The sequence below is a fragment of the Boleophthalmus pectinirostris genome, unplaced genomic scaffold, assembly GCF_026225935.1.
Source record: "Boleophthalmus pectinirostris isolate CB_2022bp ecotype Guang Dong unplaced genomic scaffold, ASM2622593v1 HiC_scaffold_10, whole genome shotgun sequence".
Classification (NCBI taxonomy): domain Eukaryota; kingdom Metazoa; phylum Chordata; class Actinopteri; order Gobiiformes; family Gobiidae; genus Boleophthalmus; species Boleophthalmus pectinirostris.
In genome coordinates, this window is record NW_026570971.1 from 34,500,755 (window position 1) to 34,506,868 (window position 6,114).

At 42.1% G+C, this 6,114-nt stretch overlaps 1 long non-coding RNA gene across 1 annotated transcript; it reads left to right on the forward strand.

Moving 5' to 3' along the window:
- The first annotated feature begins 5,363 nt into the window (after positions 1-5,363).
- On the forward strand, positions 5,364-5,831 carry LOC129409251 (uncharacterized). The gene is made up of 3 exons (XR_008632318.1): positions 5,364-5,416; positions 5,489-5,708; positions 5,787-5,831. It is a non-coding gene; the product is annotated as an uncharacterized LOC129409251 (long non-coding RNA).
- Positions 5,832-6,114: the final 283 nt, after the last annotated feature.

Below are 6,114 nucleotides of genomic sequence, written 5' to 3' on the forward strand. Positions count from 1 at the left end.
GGTCTTCCAGGACGTCAGTGATGGTAAATGGTCACATTTTTCTATAGCGCTTTTCCACCTTTAAGGCACTCAAAGCGCTTTACAACAAGGAACCACTCACCCATTCACACACACATTCACACACCAGTGTACACAGACACTGTGGGCAAGGTGGGTTAAGTGTCTTGCCCAAGGACACAACGACAGCATTCATCTGTGGGAGCTGGAATCACACCAGCCAACCTGTGGGTCAGTGGATCTGACCGCTCAACCTGTGATGTTTTATGTCAAGAGCTGGAATCAAACCGCCAACCGTCAGATCAGTGGGCGAATGCTCTACCAACTGAGCTACTGCCGAACAGAAACATAAATAAATCATCATGTCACATTTTGAGGCATTTCTCTGTAGCAAACACTGGATTCGCACTGACTCATTTTTTTTATTTCTTTGATTTTAATGGCCATGTGAAATGTTTAACTTAACCAAACCAGGACTAGAACAAGACTAAACCAAGTCTACATCAGAACTAAAACCAGGACTAGAGCAGGACCAGTGTGAATGTGGACCTAATATCTTTACATTGCCTTGAGAGGGAACTAAAACTCTTTTCTACTGGGAGTTGACACTTGTCTGTGATCGGTTGAATTCACCTGCCACTCACTTAAAGCCTGAAGGACCAATAGTATGAGTAGGTTTGACAAAGTAGACTGAAAGTAGTGATTGAACAAGACAAATAAAAGTGAATTTAACTCTGTTCAGTGTTGTACAAGGTAGTATGGTGCAATGCTATCCACCCATGTCCCATGTTTAGTACTGTACAGATGTTGCTGAGTAATTAGCTGCTTTAACCTTAGAGTTTCCTTAAATAAGTCTAAGTAGTAAATTAAAATACGTTAAAAATAAAAGAGAATACACCTTTATTACTTCAAATCTGAAGAAAAGTCTGTTTAACCGACGCGCACGTATATCCACTTGAGTAAACTGACTGTCATTTCATGAATCATTTTTAAATCCATGAAATTTTCTCTTATATTTATGAACAAATATGTAATAAATCTGGAAATATCTTAAAATTTGTTGTAGCTTATGTACTTTTTACCGTGACACACTTTCTTTGCACCAAAAATGCCTTCCACTGAAAAAACGTGCCCCAGAAAAATTTCAAAAGATTTCCTCCAAAAACCATCATACTATTTTGTGGAGCAGGTCAAGATGCGGCTTCGGTCAAACTTTGGAAGAGTTTGAGTGAAACTGTAGGAGCCGACGAGAACACGAGTAGCTGCCAGGAGAAGTCAATGTAAAGTGACCGAAGTTTTGGTGCAGTTTTAGTACTTAAAGTTTGGCTGTCATAGTAACCAGCGACCTTAACATGTTCCGTATTTTAATGTATGTGCAATGTAATGAAACTCTAGCCCTGTTCAGTTATTATGCTATTTCTGTGTATATATTGTTCATTTTCTGAAATCTGTATAATAGGTTACTACTTACAGCAGCGTGTTTTTTTTTGTTTGTTTGTTTGTTTGTTTGGTTGGTTGGTTGTTTTTTTGTTTAGTTTTGTTTTTTGCTGTGCTTTTTGGATGTGCTTCCATATCAAAAAAAAAAAAAAAAAAAAAAAAAAAAAAAGCATATTGAAGAAGAAAGAACATATAAGTCCTATAAGTCACACTTTTTTGGGGAAATGTGTTTTATCAAATCAGAGACCAAGAACACACATTTTATCTTGAAAGGCAAGTTATAGTAATAACAGTAGAATAGAGAACAACAGGCCATTAACGTAAGCTATTAAGTTATTCAGATAGCTGTAGCATAAACAACATAACATCACAAGTTTACCTAAATTCACAGAATTTTTCACCCTCGGTGTCACTTCTGAGCAACTCCGCGACGACAATTATTTGAATAGATCCATGGGTAAACGGGGCGCCGCGTTCCTCTTCTGTGTAGCTGCCTTCACACTCAGCATCAGTTCCACTTCGAATTATTCCAGCCTTTCTGAATCCCGACAGGATGGTTTCGGTCGTCGGTGAAGTCCAGGCTTTATCCGTCCAATGACTTCCAGGAAAGTTGCATGGCGCATCCTCCCGGTTACCGTGAAGCTGTCTTTAGCCAGTCCCTCACAAGTTTCTCGCTCACTCCAAACTTTCTTTCTGCTGCTCGATTACAGTTTTCAATGTTCAGTAGGACAGAAGTATTGGTGCGATCGACTGACATGATCCAGACAGAAGAGCGGCTCTGCAGAGACAAGCGCAGTGACAGTGGTACAGGAGGAACGGGAGCAGAGCGCCTTAGCTTTGCTCAAGTAGCCATCTAGCTAGTGTATTTAGTATTTATCTATCTAGTAGTGTATTTAGTACTTTGCGCATAGTTCAGATGTTCCATGTGGATTCACTACATTTTTTGTTAGAAGTTTGAAGTTTGGACATACACCGTGACTTTTGGTTAGTGGACCTTTTGAGTTTGGAATTGAGTGGAAGAAGCACGTACTGCACAGACGTACGTAAGAGTTGTACGTAAGCGTTGTGCCGTCGCGCGCACGCACGGCGCTGCTGTTGCTAAGTGCATCTTTTGAGTGATGCGCGCTCTCTGCAAACTTTGCAAACCTTGACTGCGATCGAAAACTTGTATTTGACAAATTAAATCGACGATTTCTGAATAGAAGAGGCACAAGTCCGACAGAATTTCACCCAGACTTTGGCTGACAACCTTCTGCATCGGACTAGGAGACGTTTCTGAGGAGCACGTGAGGTTTGACACTTTCCTGCTTCATAGGCCTTATGGGTTTTCATCATGTTACTGAAAAAGCAATCATTAGCTCAGCAAATGCCCCTTTATCAGTGTCTAGGTCATGTTTTATGGTATATTTATTCCAAGAAATGTGAGCTCTTGTGCTTCGAATCTACTAAATATCTGCTGTAGGTGTCATGGTTTTTCCAATGATTCCACCTAGAATGAGTTAAGTTCCAGCGGTCACTTAACTGACCATTGACTAGAGCCTAATAATAGGGTGACTATAGTGAGACGATACATGTAGAACAGCAACCTTAGCAAATAAAACATGTATTGAGGTACTAGAGGAGAACTCCTGCTGCTTTTATTGGAACATTATAGTTAGGCATGCAGGCCTTTTCCCAAATGGTTCAGGCTAAAATTCTTTTTTAAAGATACACCTGATTTTCTTGGACTCTGACAAAATAAAATTACACATCACCTCGCAATCCCTACAGTCCACTGTATTGTTCAATTAAAATCTGCCCATACCCAGAATTTAGATCCCAAATCCTAGTAAGTATACTGAATGGTATACTGAAAGTCTTGAATTTTCCTTGTGCTTTTTAGCATTGTTGCGGTTCACAGGTTGACAATATAAATGGTATTACTTACATGTCAAGTTCCACATGTCAAATGAAAGCATATGTTGAGCTAATTTAAAAATGCACCATTTCTTAAATAGTCCCCAAATGAATGGGTATGTTCATAGATTGAGTTAAGTGATCTCCAATCAGTTGGGGGTCTTAGAAGTTGTCTATACAACAAATAAAAAGGAGCTTAAAATCATATTTACCTAAGTTTAATCAAAATATAGTCTACTACTTTTAATAGTTTATTACTAATACTTTTAATAGTTTTTATTTATAACAAAGTACAGTCATTTAAATATGTAAATATAAGCTGTTTTAACTGTCAGCAACTTGAATAATTATCATGATGTAATCATTAATCACAGTTATTTTTGCCATAATAATTGCAACACCAAATGTGAATATGGCCCCATGTGGAGTGTTAACTGAACTCTTTATGTTCTCAGCTGTGGTTTTGCTGGACTCTTAAGATGTGAACTCTGGTAACACTGGTGTTTGACACGTTCTGTTCCTCTCCACAGATCCGTGTGGTCGTTGGCCCGGTGATCCATCAGGCGTCCAGACGTCCTGCACAGGACCCCGGCTCTTGCTCTAAATCCTCACACACAAACGCACACACACACATACATAAATACGCACGCAAACGTTACAAACTCCTGCTTCCACAATGCCTCCTCCTACTCCTCAGCTCACCTTTTCTGTGCTGCCTTCTTCCTTTGTTTTTAGTGACCCTGTCGCTGCTGCTACTGTGCATCCTACGCTCACCCCTGCAGCCCGCCGCCCTGTGCCTGCTGCTGTTCGCCCTGCGCCCGCCGCTGCTGCTGCTGCCCGCCCTGCGCCCGCCGCTGCTGCTGCCCGCCGCCCTGCGCCCGCCGCTGCTGCTGCCCGCCGCCCTGCGCCCGCCGCTGCTGCTGCCCGCCGCCCTGCGCTCGCCGCTGCTGCTGCCCGCCGCCCTGCGCCCGCCGCTCCTGCCAGGGGCATTCAGATAATCCCTCTCCCTGACACTATGCTTCCTGGTTTCAGGCATCCTCACTGTGCTCCTCTGTCTCGGAAGCGCCCCGCTTGTGCCGAGCCCGCTCGCCCTGCGAAGCTTCCGAAGCTTTCCTCCTCTTCTCCTGCCCCTGCCCCTCTTCTCCCGCTGGAGGAGTTGGACGCTGCCCGCCTGTTCCCTGGACCTAGGCCGGACTGGGTGGTGCAGATGGAGGACTACCTGGAGGAGCGCAAGAAGGACTGGAAGGACTGGAAAAGGGCAAGTGAGCCACAGAGGCCATTTACTCCCCAAACACACAAGTACTCCTTTTATTTTAAGAACTGATCCTCTTTCTGTTTGTGTTTCAGTCACAGAAGAGGATCTGGAGTCTTGCAGTTAAGGGTGACGCTTGATAACTACCCAATGCAAACAACAAAACAAAAAAAACACATGATTATTATTATATGCTGTAAATAGTTTGCCGTGTGAACAATTTTTAAATAGTTTTTGTGTGGTGTTATTATTATTATTATGCTGTAAATAGTTTGCCGTGTGAACAGTTTTTAAATACATTTTGTGTGTGTGTTATTATTATGTTGTAAATAGTTTGCTGTGTGTGTTTTAGTGTGAACATTTTTAAATAGATTTTGTGTGGTGTAATTTTTATGGTGTAAATAGTTTGCATTTTTAGATTTCATTTTAAGCTCCTTAGCTAGGCTCTTGCACCTTCTCCATGGATAAGGGAAAAACAAACAGTGGGAAAAACGTGAGGAGGGGAAAAATGTCGGCGTGATAAAAACAATATACAGTACAGGTAAGTTTTTATATTGATAGTATTAAATTATTAAAGTACAGTACATTTATTTGTCTGTTTTTCTTCCAGTGAGATGGACCTTCACAGTGCAGACTGTGGAGAGGAGGAGTGGAGGAAGGAGGCTTATATCCATATTTTTCATACAAAATACAGGTACACTTGAGAGTTCTATGAATTGTATTTGTCCCTCCTCCGACTATATTATATACATTTGTGTTTGGTTTTCATAGGGACAGAAATGGGAGACATGTCAAAGCAAAGAAGCCAATTTGAAAAGAAAACAAGATCATACAGTATGTCTGGCTCTTTTGAACATTTGAGGATTCAGTAGGAAATGAAGATATGCACAGGACCTCTTGTTCCAGAGTCCTCCCCGAGGTCCGGGCTGGGTCAGGAGGGCTGCTGAGGTCCTGAGGTGGGACTGTCGCGTGTCCAGCTCAAGAGACAAAGCACCATGGCCTGTGTTCTCTCCATGCTTCTCCGTGACGACCCGTGTGCTGTCCACAAACCTGCAGGAAACGCCTCTGATGTCCCCTGTATCCCCGAGTAACAACCCCTCAAAGTGACAAAGAATATACAGTACAGGTAAGTTTTTATATAAATTTACAGTATGAAGTTGTTGAAGTACAGTACATTTATTTCTCGTTTTTTTTTTTCTTACAGTGAGATGGAACTTTATACTGCAGGCTGTGGAGAGGAGGAGTGGAGGAGGATGCTTCTATCCATGTTATACAAAATACAGGTACGTTGTCGACAACAATGAATTGCATTTGTCTCTCTAAGTATATTATATATTTATGTTCTTTTTTTCTTTGTTCCCAGAGTCTGCCTGACGTCCAGGCTCAGGTCCTGAGGTGGGACTGTCATGTGCCCAGCTCAAGAGACAAAGCACCATGGCCTATGTGCTCCATATTCTGCACGAGGACCTGTGTGCTATCCATCAACCTGCAGGAAACGCCTCTGATGTCTCCTGTATTCTAGAGCAATAGTC